At 44.7% G+C, this 14609-nt stretch overlaps 1 long non-coding RNA gene across 1 annotated transcript in view; it reads left to right on the top strand.

Moving 5' to 3' along the window:
- Positions 1 to 14609, top strand: part of LOC139753436 (uncharacterized) — a 41716-nt gene that overhangs the window by 325 nt on the left and 26782 nt on the right. The gene's annotated exons all lie outside the window — the stretch shown is intronic.

The raw sequence follows: 14609 nt of genomic DNA on the forward strand, positions 1-14609 counted from the left end.
GTATTTTATCAAGATGGAATGATAATTTACTTTACCGCTTTGGTGTCTTTTAAAAGTAAAACGAACCGGTCCTCTCATCAGTCGTAACATTGGTAGCCCTGTTTTTTTCAATATGGGAATATGTGGGGTCACTAGCGACACATTCCTTTCACTTGCCGTAATAGAATTTTTCTTATTTGGAGTTGAACTTTGTGTATTTCGAAATATTCAAATATTTCAATAAACAGTGATAAGGAGAAATGAGGTCGAAATCACGCCTACCAACCGTTTGGAGACTGTTTCAATTTGAAATCCATCGTACTTGGGGGTAATTTATGTATGGTCTGACTGTACTTACCACTTTTCGTGCTATCAGTAATCATGCGTCGGTCCCTATTTGTTTCCATACAAAGGCAACAATCTGTTCACCCCAAGTGTTACCTAAACACACGGCAGGTCTGCTCTCATTAGTCATAAGTCAGATCATTTTTAAATGCGTAACGTTTAAATCGATATTTCGTTGTTACCGATTACATCTGAAAATAATCGGGAAAATGCATCAAAAGCAAAATTTGTGAACAAGATCTTTAAATTATTTTAAGAGATCTATTATTGTTTACGGGAAAGCGAGAGTTCAATTGGTGGTTTCACTGGTATAAACAACCCTAGCGTCGATATCGTCATTTAACCTTCGAGGCGTGGATGATGACGCCAGCTCCTTCGTCAGTGCACGTACTGCAGGGTTTCTTGGGTCTTCCTACACCATCATACTATCGGTGAGTTGCTCCGGGCTACGACAGTTGCTGTTGGAGTTTTGACCAGTTTTCATCTACCAAGGCTGCCTAAGATTTTTTCTTGGGTCAGGTCTGGGATTTAGATAAGTGGCAAAAGCGTAATTTCAGGAACCAATTTCTGGTGACCCGCGATGTGTGGACGGGGCTGATGTCTTGGCAACAGGTGGTGTTTCCTCGGGGAGCAACATTGCTCTCACTGGTGGCAGCAACACCTCGTCCAAAATTTTCTACATATTTCCCTGTCGCTAATCGGTGAACCTGTTGAATGAATTCGGCCGAACATCCCGACACTGATATAACTGAATATACCTTATTCGGGCATTAAAAATATATAAACGAATTAAAAAAAAAATGGGCGTTAACTAGGGGGGGAATGAGAGGTTGGAAGTGAAGTTGTGAACTAGCCTAACTTGTATTATTACTTTGCTGCGAAACTGTCTCTTGTCTGTGTCGAACATCGACTCGTTGCAGAAAATGGTTTCCAAGAACTGTCATAGCTTGTCTTCATATTCCGGTGCATATTCAGTTCGCTTTCCCGTGTGCCCCTCGTTCAACTTTAGTTTCTCTTCTAGATGGTGCTTAGGAAGGTCGATGGTGAGCAGCCTGTTTCGGATGGTTTGGGGAGTGCAACGGACTACCGGGCGGTCTCCGATGTTGGCAGTTGCAGCTACTATTTCGCGGTCTTGATCACGTATTGTGTAGGGCGGGCGTTCCCCCCGAAAATGTTGGGGATGCTACCAGAGTCTACCAAGCGCTTGACTCGCCAAGGCGCCGTGGCACCACGTCGATGTTGCTCAGGCTTTGATCTGGATGTTATGATTGACCTTAGTTTTACTTTTGTGTCCATGTTGTGATACGACCATGACAGGAAATGAGATATCCTATTGTCAGATGTTCACGCTGTAGCATCAACGGAGAACAAATTTAAACGTCTTTAACTTCAATTTTCTAACCAATTATGTTAAATGTGTAATAGATTTGATTCATCCATTATATTCTCTCTGGCTGGTATAAATTGATGTTTTCGAATTATGCCACGAGTTTCGAATCCTAGCAGTGACTCCAAATGGAAGTATAACAAATAGAAATTTGTAATGGCAAGATAATCTCGAAATCGCTCAAATATATTTCAAAGGTACAAGTGACTTAATACAGGAAGATATTTCATATGAACAGGATTTCATTCATAGAATTTCGTTACGTGCCATTTCATTTCCCAAGGTCGAAACGCGTGGCAAATGGTTCCCTGAAGTACAATTCTATAAAAGATAAAAGTACAAGTTTTTTAACTTTATATTCCTCTACAGTGGTTATCTGATCATATACAATGTGAAATTAATAGATTTCACAATCAGGAGTAGCGCCAGAAACTGCATAGCAGTTCAATACGCAATGCAATTACAAACGGGCGCCTAGAAATGTAAAAAGGGGACGCGCGTTAGAATGCAAGACATTGAATTTTGTTTGTACAACCTGATATCCTAAGTGCCGCATTTCTTGGTTGCTAGTATTCCAGCATGTTCAGAAATGGTTATATTTATTTTCACCTCGGACGTAGGATACGAGTTTCCCAAATTCTCGTCCCATCGATCTTAAACTTGTATTTTTTGATATTCATTGACATGAATTGTGCAAACCTGCAAAACTTTTACGGGGGTGGGGGGGTTTGTCTGGGTGTAGTTTCAATGCTTGTTTAGAATCCTAAGCTGAGGCTGAGAGAATATCGATGTTAGTGTCCCGAGTGGTTAAGTGCTTACAGTATTTCATGTTTCGTATGTTAGATTGGGCTTAATGAATGGAAAAACCTTTTATTACACAATTTTCCGAGGAATGTTTCATTAATTCATATCTGAAAGCTCTCATCGTTCTTTTGCTTAAGAACTACCCATGCATATTCATGTGATTCTTTGATAGTTTTTCTTATATTTCTAATACTGATAAATGAACTAAATCCATTATTCTCGTACTACTTTGTGTTGTGTTTATGGAAGGTGTACACATGTACACCTTTCCATTTTTCACTTGAGCTCGTTCATACCTGAGGTCATTTTAAATCTGATTTCAGTCATTTTGATAAATACGTTTGCATCTCTGTAACTCGGCCTAATACCCATTGTAAACCAAAAGCCAGATCTCGTTCATACACTTCCTTTATATGACGGCAGTTTTAAATTCATCAAAATCTGTCGAAACCTTGTCCGTTTTCAAATATCAATAATACTTCATCCATATGAATGGACTCTTAACTGGATCAACACAATCCTTGTTTTTTCGTAACTTTGAATCAACACAATCCTTGTTTTTATCATGGCTAAAGTCCATCTACTGAGCTGACCATAAAGGCGACATAGGTTTCAACGTCTCTGATCTAAAACCTCTGCCAGACACCTGCTTCACCTCAGCTCGGTCCGGGTTAGTATTTGCTGCAGTTTCTGGTTTGGGTTATGCATACATTTGCTACTGTCGCAGTCAATTTTTTTTTTTTGTGTGTGAGGTTATCACATCTGCTACTGTTGAGTTGGGATGTTTGACATTTGCTTGTTTATAACCTCTTATCGGGCTTAAGTCGGCCTAAAACGTCCCTGGCCATCTGATCCTAGCTTTGGTGGGTACTCATCTTGACGTTGATATGAATTCCACTAATTCCATTTAATCGCATTTGGCTTTTTTCTTTGAAATGAAATGTATGGTAGTTTATGCAAGCAGGCAGAGGCTGGGTCAACAATGTTAAAGCCATAACTATCAAAATAATGACTCTTCATAAGATGATTCTACCTGCTAGGTTAGAATGGCAGTGGCATGACACTGATTATCCTGGGTACACAGGTCATGTGGATCAAACAGAAGCACTGTCGCTACGTATGCACTGTAGGTTTAATAGCTGAACAGTCTCGATACACACACCCGCTTATCCCGTGGATGTAACTTATTTTTCAGGGATGCAAATAGCGAAAGATGTCAGTGAAATTGGTCTCCCGAAGTCGCAGTAACGTGAGGTATTCCATACAAGCAAACTCTCGCAGCTCTAAAGGTGCAACAGTTCATAACTGTCCGACCCTTTCACTGTGGAGGCAAAAGCAGAATCGCTTATACTGCCCGAGACACTGAATGGTTGTAGCAACAGAACTGAGGTGGCGTCCCTCCACGATGATACTTTATATACAACCTTCTAATCCCGAGTACATAAGGTTTATACATTAATTCACTTAAGGTTTATACATTAATTCATTTCCTTAACTGGCTGATGCGATGAGTTGGTCAAATGCACCACCTCCACCAAGAGTATCTTAACAATCCGCACTCAGTGGGTTGGCTGGCGTACGACACTGACCGTGTGTACTGTTATTATTTTCCTTATTCTGATAATGGCATGTTATTGATACGTAAAATAGAATAAGGAAGATTACTTTGCTGTATTTCAATGTTATTTTTATGAACATAGTGTTATGAATTTAATCATTTCTCTCGAATGCCAAGGGTGGGGGCACTTCATACAAATATAATCGACTACATTTCGATGTCTACTGGTTTACTTTTTCGTTCCGGAAAGACTTTCCTAAACCTGATTTAGAGGACATTATTTTCTCTTTGCTGTAGCATCCTGCTACCCAAAGAAAGGATGCATTGATCCTTCAAAAATTCTCCTTGAGGTGGTTCGTTCGACTTCATGGTTTGTCTGCCCTGCGAGAGGGGTTGAAAATAAATTTCGGCTAAGAACCTGCCAAAATTTTCGAATTCAGATACGACAGTTTTTGTACAAATTGCATATGCAGAAAGTTTATATATATATATATATATATATATATATATATATATATATATATATATATATATATATATATATATATTCCTGGGGATAGGTGGAGAGAATACTACCCACGTATTCCCTGCGTGGGTATTCCCAACTGAAAGGAGAGGGGGGGAGGGGTGGAGCCCCTCTCCGTTTTTAATTTTCCAAAAGAAAGAACAGAGAAGGGGGCCAAGTGATATATTCCCCCAAAGGCTCAGTCCTCTGTTCTTAACGCTACCTCGCTAACGCGAGAAAAGGCGAATAGTATGAAAGAAAAATGTATATATGGGTATGTTTGAAGGAATAGTGGTTCCAACAATGTTGTATGGTTGCGAGGCGTGGGCTATGGATAGAGTTGTGCGCAGGAGGATGGATGTGCTGGAAATGAGATGTTTGAGGACAATGTGTGGTGTGAGGTGGATTGATCGAGTGAGTAACGTAAGGGTAAGAGAGATGTGTGGAAATAAAAAGAGCGTGGTTGAGAGAGCAGAAGAGGGTGTTTTGAAGTGGTTTGGGCACATGGAGAGAATGAGTGAGGAAAGATTGACCAAGAGGATATATGTGTCGGAGGTGGAGGGAACGAGGAGAAGAGGGAGACCAAATTGGAGGTGGAAAGATGGAGTGAAAAAGATTTTGTGTGATCGGGGCCTGAACATGCAGGAGGGTGAAAGGAGGGCAAGGAATAGAGTGAATTGGAGCGATGTGGTATACCGGGGTTGACGTGCTGTCAGTGGATTGAATCAAGGCATGTGAAGCGTCTGGGGTAAACCATGGAAAGCTGTGTAGGTATGTATATTTGCGTGTGTGGACGTATGTATATACATGTGTATGGGGGGGGGGTTGGGCCATTTCTTTCGTCTGTTTCCTTGCGCTACCTCGCAAACGCGGGAGACAGCGACAAAGTATAATAAAAAAAAAGAAAAATAATATATATATATATATATATATATATATATATATATATATATATATATATATATATATATATGAATATGTATTATCCCTGGGATAGGGGAGAAAGAATACTTCCCACATATTCCCTGCGTGTCGTAGAAGGCGACTAAAAGGGAAGGGAGCGGGGGGCTGGAAATCCTCCCCTCATTTTTTTTTTTATTTTCCAAAAGAAGGAACAGAGAAGGGGGCCACGTGAGGATATTCCCTCAAAGGCCCAGTCCTCTGTTCTTAACGCTACCTCGCTAATGCTGGAAATGGCGAATAGTATGAAAGAAAGAAAATATATATGAAATCGTTAGAAATAACAAATCAATAATTAGCAATAACTGTTATCCACAATTTCCAAATATCAAAACTTAAAATTCACAGCACGTAAACATAATGCAAATATGCCGAAATAATTTTACCCTAACTCTGACCACTATAATTATATTCGTATTTATCAACCACTACACCACAGTAAGGCTATATATATATGGTCAGTGAGCCAGTGAGCAAACTTCATGCCTGGCGTGTAGGTATATTATAAAAGTTTCCGAAGCACCTTTACATGATTTTCACAAGACAGCCAGATCCCTTACCTCAGTTTTCTTTGTTGAGCAGACACTAAAATTTAAGAAAATTAAATTCACAGGCTTAAATTAGCGGTGAGTCACTACAAGGGACAGGATACTCCCTAACACTCGAGCAGAAAATAGCTAAATTTGTATTGTCTCCCTTCCAATACCAGAAGATGCGAATCGCTGCATTTAACTGTCCATTTCTAATATACTGCAATCTCATTTGGGGTGCTGTCTACTATCTGTTTACATCCTGTTATGTCCTAAGAGCGAGTAATTAGTATGATCGCACGAATCGCTTTTCTCTCAAGTTTATCCCATTTACTAATTACGGAATTATAGTGTAATTTCTACAAGTTTTAGCCTCTTCGTTTGACAACAAACCGTGCACTGCCTGTTACAGGTTGCACCGCCAGTGAAACGAGTTCAGTCTCGTCAAAGGAGTCGACTTTTACCTGTTACTGGAAGTACAGCAGCCTTGGGCTGCAAAAGCCTTTAGTTTCTAAAGGCTTTTGCAGCCCAAGTTTAGAAAGATACTGGGTAACACCAGCACTTTCATAAAAACTGGTCCTAGCGTCATTATAGATAGGATATGATCTGTGCGCGCAAATGTTTTGTTACTATGTAACCTGTAACCTCGTTTTGTATTATGATGCAATGCATGTGGTATGCTTGTTCATGACTGGCTGGGAGACCGGAAGTGGGTGAGGCTCGTTTCAAACCAGTTTTGAACTGAAAAAAAAAGGTTGGCGAAATAGTGTTGTCTTCACGCATGAGTGATCAAAGTAGCCATCAGGCTGCTTCTCGGGGTCAGGGTCGAGCTGGTGCGTGAATTGTCTTTCAGTTTAGCGATGTGTATTAAACGGTTTTCTGCTCTTATGGTAGGTAGACGAAATGACTGTGACGGATAGGTACACAGTCACACCAGAGGTTGACGGAAGGGATGAATACGATCGATAAGATGAAATCTGGCCATGACAAGAGATGGGGACAGGTGCGCAGTAGTCAATAGCAGATACGGTGTTGAAAGTGTTGGACTGCAAATTATGAGACCAGCGCCAGGTAGTAACGCTGTCATTGTGATTAAGAACTGTTAGTCTACTGTGGAGAACAGACTTTGACAGCAGAAACTTGTGTGGTGGAGACGAGGAGTTTTATTTCATTTCAGCTGCAAGAGCGACGGATTCAGGGTGCACTTTTACCCATACTGTGGGCTGGTGAGACAAAAGAATATACAGCGCACAAAAGGTCCAGGGACTGGGCTTCAGTGACTGAGTTACATTACAATTTACAAATTAAGAAAAATATTAACGTTGGGCATCATTGAATGAATTATTCAGCAATTTGCATGGGACGTACAATGTATTGTAATCCATCATGGGTAATTTGGATATACATGTCATGCTTCAGATACATTAGTTATGCTGAAGTATGTTTAGTGTAGTCAGTAAGTGCAAAGAATCACTCGGAAAGATACCTGGAGCTTTAAACAAGATTATGGGACAAAATGGTACACTGGATCGTGGTTGCCCAGTGATTGACCCACTCTCTGTTCTTGGTAAAACTCAAAAGTTTGTGCTACACCAACACTACCAGGAGCATCAGTGGTTTATTGTAGTGACCCATCTGTATATATAATTCATGAGGAATACTTGGAGACTTCGTCATTTCAGGTAGTAACGAGTAGGGATTTTCGGAGGTTAGAAACATTGATGTCAGAGGAGTTTCTCGTAATGCAGGATAATGCTTTTGATGTCTAACATGAAGTTAACTAACGAGTTCAATACATTGAGGCCAATAGCAGGTGCAGTAAGCCATCCAGATGAATGTCTTCCATTTGAAGTTTGAAATGCTTCCTTGCATGGATAGAAATGATTGTTTCGAATATCCCACTTCAAGAGGAAGATTGAATTTAGGTTTTCTCTGGTACTAGGATGATTACTGCGGTCTTTGTGCATGCAAACCGAAGTGGATGACCGAGTGCAGCCCTGGTGTCGTGTGGATGAGCGAATCTGTGTGCGTATGAGTGGTGCTCTGTAGTGGTATGAACGCTAGGTGCTTGTTTGAGTGGTTAGGTATGGATGACGTGACGGTCTCATGTTGGCTTATTACTGTGATGGTTCGGAATGTATCGTGCAGCACTACTGTGCAGGCCTCCCAATTAGATGTACTTGTCAAAGCCTTTGTTTTCAGGGCCTTCAGACTTCATAAAACATTGTAACATGACGCAACGATTGTGACGCATGGTTTCTCGTCTACTGAAGGGCTTTATCGAAACTGAGATGTAGCACCTGGAACAGCTGACAGCGATCTTGATGGAGCTTGCTTAGCGAGTGCAGGTATTGCATCAGAAGGAAGAGCGCTCGAGCCAAATTGATAGTGTCGCGACCACCTGTGACGCCTCTGCCAGAACAGCGGTGCGCCACCACAGGCAAAGTCTCCGTTAGCGCTACAACCATCTGTCGTCCTCAGATGTAAGCTTTCTAAGGCTGGCGCCACCGAATTGGGATACGAGAGGCTGACGAAGATTCCCCTCGCTGCGGTCGGCAGAGCAGATTGCATCCTTGACATCTCTCCTGGACTAGTGGATATTAATCCTGTAGTACGGAATTAGTGTAACTGATGTCGTGGACAGGAGGTCTTTCATCTTAAGAGTTCAGTTACAGGGTGAAACATCTGACGATCTCCTGTGTTTAAACAACCGCTTAAGAGACGTGATCATGATAGGGTCTAGCGATGACGAAGCATGAGCAGCCTTGCTCGAAAAGAAATTTAAAGGCACAAGGTGCCATTAACGTCGAGATTTCGATAATTCTAAAATGAATAGTGAAGTGATTCAAGGCTCTGAGTCATAAGTTATGTCCCAAAACGAACAAAACTGAATCTAGTAAAGCTTTACGTGTGGAAAGGATCGTCACAAAGACGAGAACTTCAGCTGTGGGGAGAGGCCATTTTGCATTGGTGTGTACAAAATGAGTGGGCCTTACGAGATGATTTCGAAGCGGCCCTTGAAACTTCCTAAAGTGAGGTGCGAGGTCCAAGCTTGAGTACCAGGCTGTTACCAACCACCTCGTAGGTGTGTATGCCAACAATGTGTCGGCACCTCGTCGGGTCTAGCGCCGGGTGTGGTCAGCACCACCCGCCTTGCAGTCTGTGAGAGACACTTGTCGCCCGACTATGGGCCCAAGGTCGTAGGGTATGATGAAGCAGAGTCCTGGGTATTTAACCTGGAGCACCCAGGTAGCACTGGTCTCTTCGTTGCGGGTCTTTAGACACACTCCTGCGACATACTCGTGCTTGGCGACCTCCTCGTCATGCCTGGAGCTAGGAGACTCAAAAACGGTTGTCATTTGTGGAGGAGGTGAAGGGAACCCTGCATAGCTGCGATCTACATGGACCTTAACGCGGTAGTGGGGTTTGTGTGGAGTAGTCGTGGTTTGACCTATGGCAGCGGGGATTTTCCCTACCCTGGTAGGTTTAACCATGCTTCAAAGGTCAAGCTTGAGCTCTCGGATGAACACATGTAAGCTGTTTTCTCTGCTATACTTTTCGTTCTTCTTGGTTTATCAGGACTGGAGCTGGTCATTTTCAGTTGAAATGAATTTTTTAGAATATTCTAAACTGTATTAAGAGCGCTGAATTGTCTTCGATGCTCCAGTGCTTGGCTTATGAGCCTAAATCTTATAATCAAACCCAACTTGGCTGGTTTGAATCCAATGCGCTTGTGATCCTGTCAGACGATTTTCCTGCTCAGATCCGGTCTGTTAGGCTGCGAGAGTCGATGGTGGGTCAAGGCAGCCCAGAGCAAGCCGTAACGTCTTCCCGCACCATCACTTTGTTGGTATGCGGAAATCAAGGTACAACCGGATGACTTGCTTGGAAGGGAAATCATCGAGAAGGTGGAGTGCCCTACAGCATGGTGCTATCCTCTTGTCCCATTACTGAGGAAACTGTTTTTGACCAAAGGTTGAGACGACCTTGTACGCCTTACTCGCTACCTCTGAAGGCCCACATGCCCAGTGCGATCCTTTTCATGACGCCGCAACTTCCATAGGATAGGGAGCAAGAAGGCTCACCGTCTTGGGCTTAAAGATGTATTTTCAAACTGAAACTAACGAGAACCAGAATCTTGCATGCTTCATAACGCCATGTGGACGACGGCGTAGAGCACAACCCAAGTAGCAACCATGCCATGGGAGACGTTCTTCACACAGTCATGGTAGATGACATCTTGGCTTAACGACAGTACCTACAGAGACCATCTGGCCTACATTACTATCATACAATGCTGTAACCAGTTTGGCATCACGCTAACGGCCGAGAAGTCTGGGTTTCTAAGAATCTGAATTGACTTGCAGCGGCTACACCATCTCGCGCCACGGTTACAACGCGAATGTTCGCGACGAAAGCAATCGCTGATTTCCCGAGGCCACAGAACATCGCCGCCCTTTAATCGATTACAGTCCGCAAATCAGCTGGATGGATTCCCCCCAGAGATTGCACAAGCTTCTCAACCCTCTGGGAGATCTTTTAAAGCCTCAGAACGCATCCTTCGAGTTGGTGAAAGGAAGTTTGGTAATGCCACCTGCCCAAGCATGTTCATTACCAAATTTGACGCATCCAGTATGAATCGCTGATTTTGTTCTACAGTGGTCATAGTGTAACCTGGAAGCTTGTCCAGTAATAGTCGAGATTCCTCATCAATACGGAGTCTCGGTAAGCAGTGACTCAGAGTTGCAACTGTCCTCCGTTTTCTGGGTAGTCCGGTGGTGTGATATTAACCTCGCAGGCCCAATCCACTTTGAATCTAGTAACTGATCACCGTCCTCTGGTTCCGGTCCTCAACACTGTTGCTCCAGCGAAAATAGAGAACCCTCGCCTGCGGTGGTTGCGTTGTGAAGCGCTCCGGCTACAGCTTCACAGCTCGCTGGCAGAAGGGCGCTTCTCACGGCATTCCTGGCGCATTGTCCCATGGACGTGGAGCTCCTCCAAGCCGCTGTAGTGTCTGCCCTGAACGCTGTCTAGCACCTCTCAAGGATCAAACAATATTTTTTGAGCTGCTGCGACACGGGACGAGGAGTACACCACCTTAAGGGAAGTGATCATCTGCGGTCGGCGGGTTACCTGAGCATCAACACGACATGGAATATCTTTTACTGCTGTACAGAGCCCCCCGACAGCCTAGCTGCCCTTGACGACGACCTCGTTGAACACAAGCAAGTAGAGTCTTACACTGAAAACGATAGGCCTTTTAGGATATGTTTCGACCTTGCAAGGAATAGCACTGCACAACACATTAACAAGATACCTGAATTTCTCGCTGTATCCTCTATTTGCATCTAGTCGGTCAATCTTACCGTATGAAAGACTTGTGTAATAAACCAGTTTTGTAACAATGAATGTAATGAATATCTGCCTATTGTGGTCTGACAAAGATCTTGACTGTAATCCTTTTGTGCTATGGCTCACAAGGTGAGCATGGGGTGCACATTAATTGGCAGGCGATATCGGCATAAATGAAATCAACTGTATACGGCCCAAGGCTGGTTATACCCTATACCCTAAGACTAGAATCTCTGGCGTGCCAAAGCAACGGTAACTGCATTTTGAAAGTCTACCGTACGTGTTCCCAGTGCCGTTAGCTTCTCCCTCTGCAGGAGAATAAGCCGTTGTGGAAGGACGATGACCCTTCAAGTCAAGGTTTTGAATATGTTCAGGCTGCTTCCGTGTGGTGGGCCGTACCCTCCTAGTGTACGTCAGTCGCAAGTCCGTGTGGTCGCATGTGTCATGCTCGCGGACGGCGTCGGCAGCTCATCTTGTCAGTGTCCTGCGGTCTGTGTTCGCGGAAACTGGCGTGACCATTGTCATGGGAAGCGACGGATTCACCAGTTCACATCGTTATACGTTACCCCGTTTCCTAGGTCTGTGTAGGGTGCAGGCACCGTGTGACCCCCTTTTACAAACCTTGGGCCAACAGAACACGCTTGAACTGTTGTCAAAGCAACGAGGAAGCTGATCTACAACAAGGGCACACCTGGATGAGGACGACTTTGCTCGTAGTTTGTTGTGGATTACGTCCCGCACTGAGGGAAGGTCGACAGCGCAGATTCTTTCAGCCCACCACATGAGGTCGGTGGTACATGCACATCATGACTCGTTTGTTTCAGAGTGGTAATGTGCTACAGATGAATGCGACTCCATTGATGACCACCTCAGAAGACAGGCGAAGGCACGGCATTTCTCCAAAGTGCGAGGGCGAACCCAGGCTGCACCTCGCCTCGTGGTGACGGGCAGTACCACGCGACTAGTCACTGGGGGGACATGGGTGTTTTCGTAGGTATTGGATCTCTCCGGGACGACCTCAAGGCGGGTAGCGGCCTCGTGCTATGCAAGAACAGGAAGTTCCTTAGTTTCCATATATTGATGGTGTCAGGGAGCGCCGTGAAGTCTACGCCAGAGGCAAACTCAGCGGCACCCGACAAAAACTAGCGCCCTGCTCCACTACCTCCGCCGCGCACAAGTCTGGATTGATCCCCGGCAAGTATCTCGTGCAACCCATGCTTATCCTGTGACCTGTATCACCTGGAGGAGCGTCCAGGCCCGCCGCTCGCGCCGTAGCGGCCACTAGCGATGATGTCATGGTGGATGGCGGTGCGGTGGTATTTTCACCGCGACGAATAGCGAGAAACTTCAGACATCATGAATTCTGAAGTCTGCCTCTGTCTTAACGGAGGCGTATGGGGTGTACGTGCGTGCGAACCCAGGTGGGTGAGCGAGTGCAGCCGTATTGTAGCGTGAATGACTGGCTCTGTGCGTGAGCTAGTGCTACTCTCGAGTGCTGTCAATGCGAATTGCCTCGCTTTATTGCGGTCAGTTACTTGTCCGAGGGGTTGGGTGTGGATAACGTGGCGTGAAGTTTCATATTGGAGTGTTCACCTGCAATGGGTGAGCATGTATCCAGCAGTACCTCTGTACGGAATTGCTGAGTAAATGCACCTGTGAAGCCTGTTTCCTTAAGCCGTCGCAATGAATACATCATTGGAACAACTAAAACAACTTTAGTTAGTTCTTCAGATTGTGGGCAGCCGAGAATGATTTATCGAAGCTTCCTTTTCTATTTTCTCGATCCTTCCAAATCGGCGATGAGAAGGAAACTGATGAGTAGACAAGTGCTTATGGTGTGGACAAACATATGACGGTGGTAGTTAAACACTTGGCGGTGGAGGAGAAATGCGCAGTGGTTGGGGTGGGAGGACAGATATGTGGTGATCCAAGGTTAGAGGAAAGGTACTCGAGATAAGGGATAGACAATTCTTGTTCTGGGTAGAAACTATGGTCGTGCACATACATGCGGTGACTGGTGGTAGAGTGGGAAAGATTTCATGGAAGGATAGTTATTTAGGGATGTGGATGAAACATTTCGTGGTCTGGGGTTAGTTGTGCGTCAGTGCCAACAATCACGTTTGTGGACGGGACAAGTCACTTCACTGGCGTTTGTGGGATAGACAACTCGGTGTGTGTGATCAGCGGGTGGAGATGTGGAAGACAGACCTAGTCTTAGGGAGGAATACACGTTGTGATGGGAAGACACGTGTTGGGAATGAACACCGAGTTAGGATAGATATCTGAAGATCTAGGAGACACGCATCGTGGGTGGGGACACGCAGTGATAGAGCGAAAACACGATACTGGCAGCCATGTTTGATTTAGAGAGAAAGGGAGGAGGTGGGTATTGTGTTGGGGGAAAGTCTTTTAGTGACCCAATGTTGCTTTAATGACGTCGCCATTAACCGTGACAGCCTCTGACCTCACAAGACCCTAATAATTCTTGGAAGAATGGGATTGGTGGACCATTCTATACATCTGCCCCTCCATTATTAATACCCGACACCCACATTCAATGTTTCCGTTAGCAGATAAAAAGCTGCCGCTGTAATTATAGATGACCTGCTTTCTATAAGAAGCGCCGCTCTTACAGACTTGACCTGAAGTCCACCACCAGGAGAAAGGCCAGAAGCATTCGACTTCGTCTCTAAGTCCCTTTAGGAATTACTACTACTCGCATACTTGACCTTATCGCATCTGAAATACCCGGGTAATACCATAGCAAGTAAGGCGGACATTGACTCGCCACTAAACAAGTGTACCTCTCCGTTACCTGACGTCTTGGCGATGTACTCCAGAGTTAAGCCGCCCCTAGGGCATCTCCGTCGGTAGATGTCCCATCGCAACTCCTGACATCTAAGCTTCCTGGCCGGTTTCATTGTGATGCCTCATCTCCGACGTCCACCTTCAGCAGGAATCGCATGGGACGTCGGCTCCGCCCGTCACGAGCAGCAGCTGTAACAAGGGACCTACGGCCACGCCCGCGGCACTCCTGCATCCTAGAGCCTCTTCAGGAGCCTCCTGCAACCCAGGCACTTAAGGCAGTCGCCACACACTGCAGGAGCCTTCAGCTTCCCTATCACATCTCGGCAGTCGCCGTACACGCCAGGAGCCGCGATACGAGCCACATCCACATTCTACAGAAGC

This window comes from Panulirus ornatus, chromosome 2 (genome assembly GCF_036320965.1).
Source record: "Panulirus ornatus isolate Po-2019 chromosome 2, ASM3632096v1, whole genome shotgun sequence".
In the NCBI taxonomy this organism is placed as follows: domain Eukaryota; kingdom Metazoa; phylum Arthropoda; class Malacostraca; order Decapoda; family Palinuridae; genus Panulirus; species Panulirus ornatus.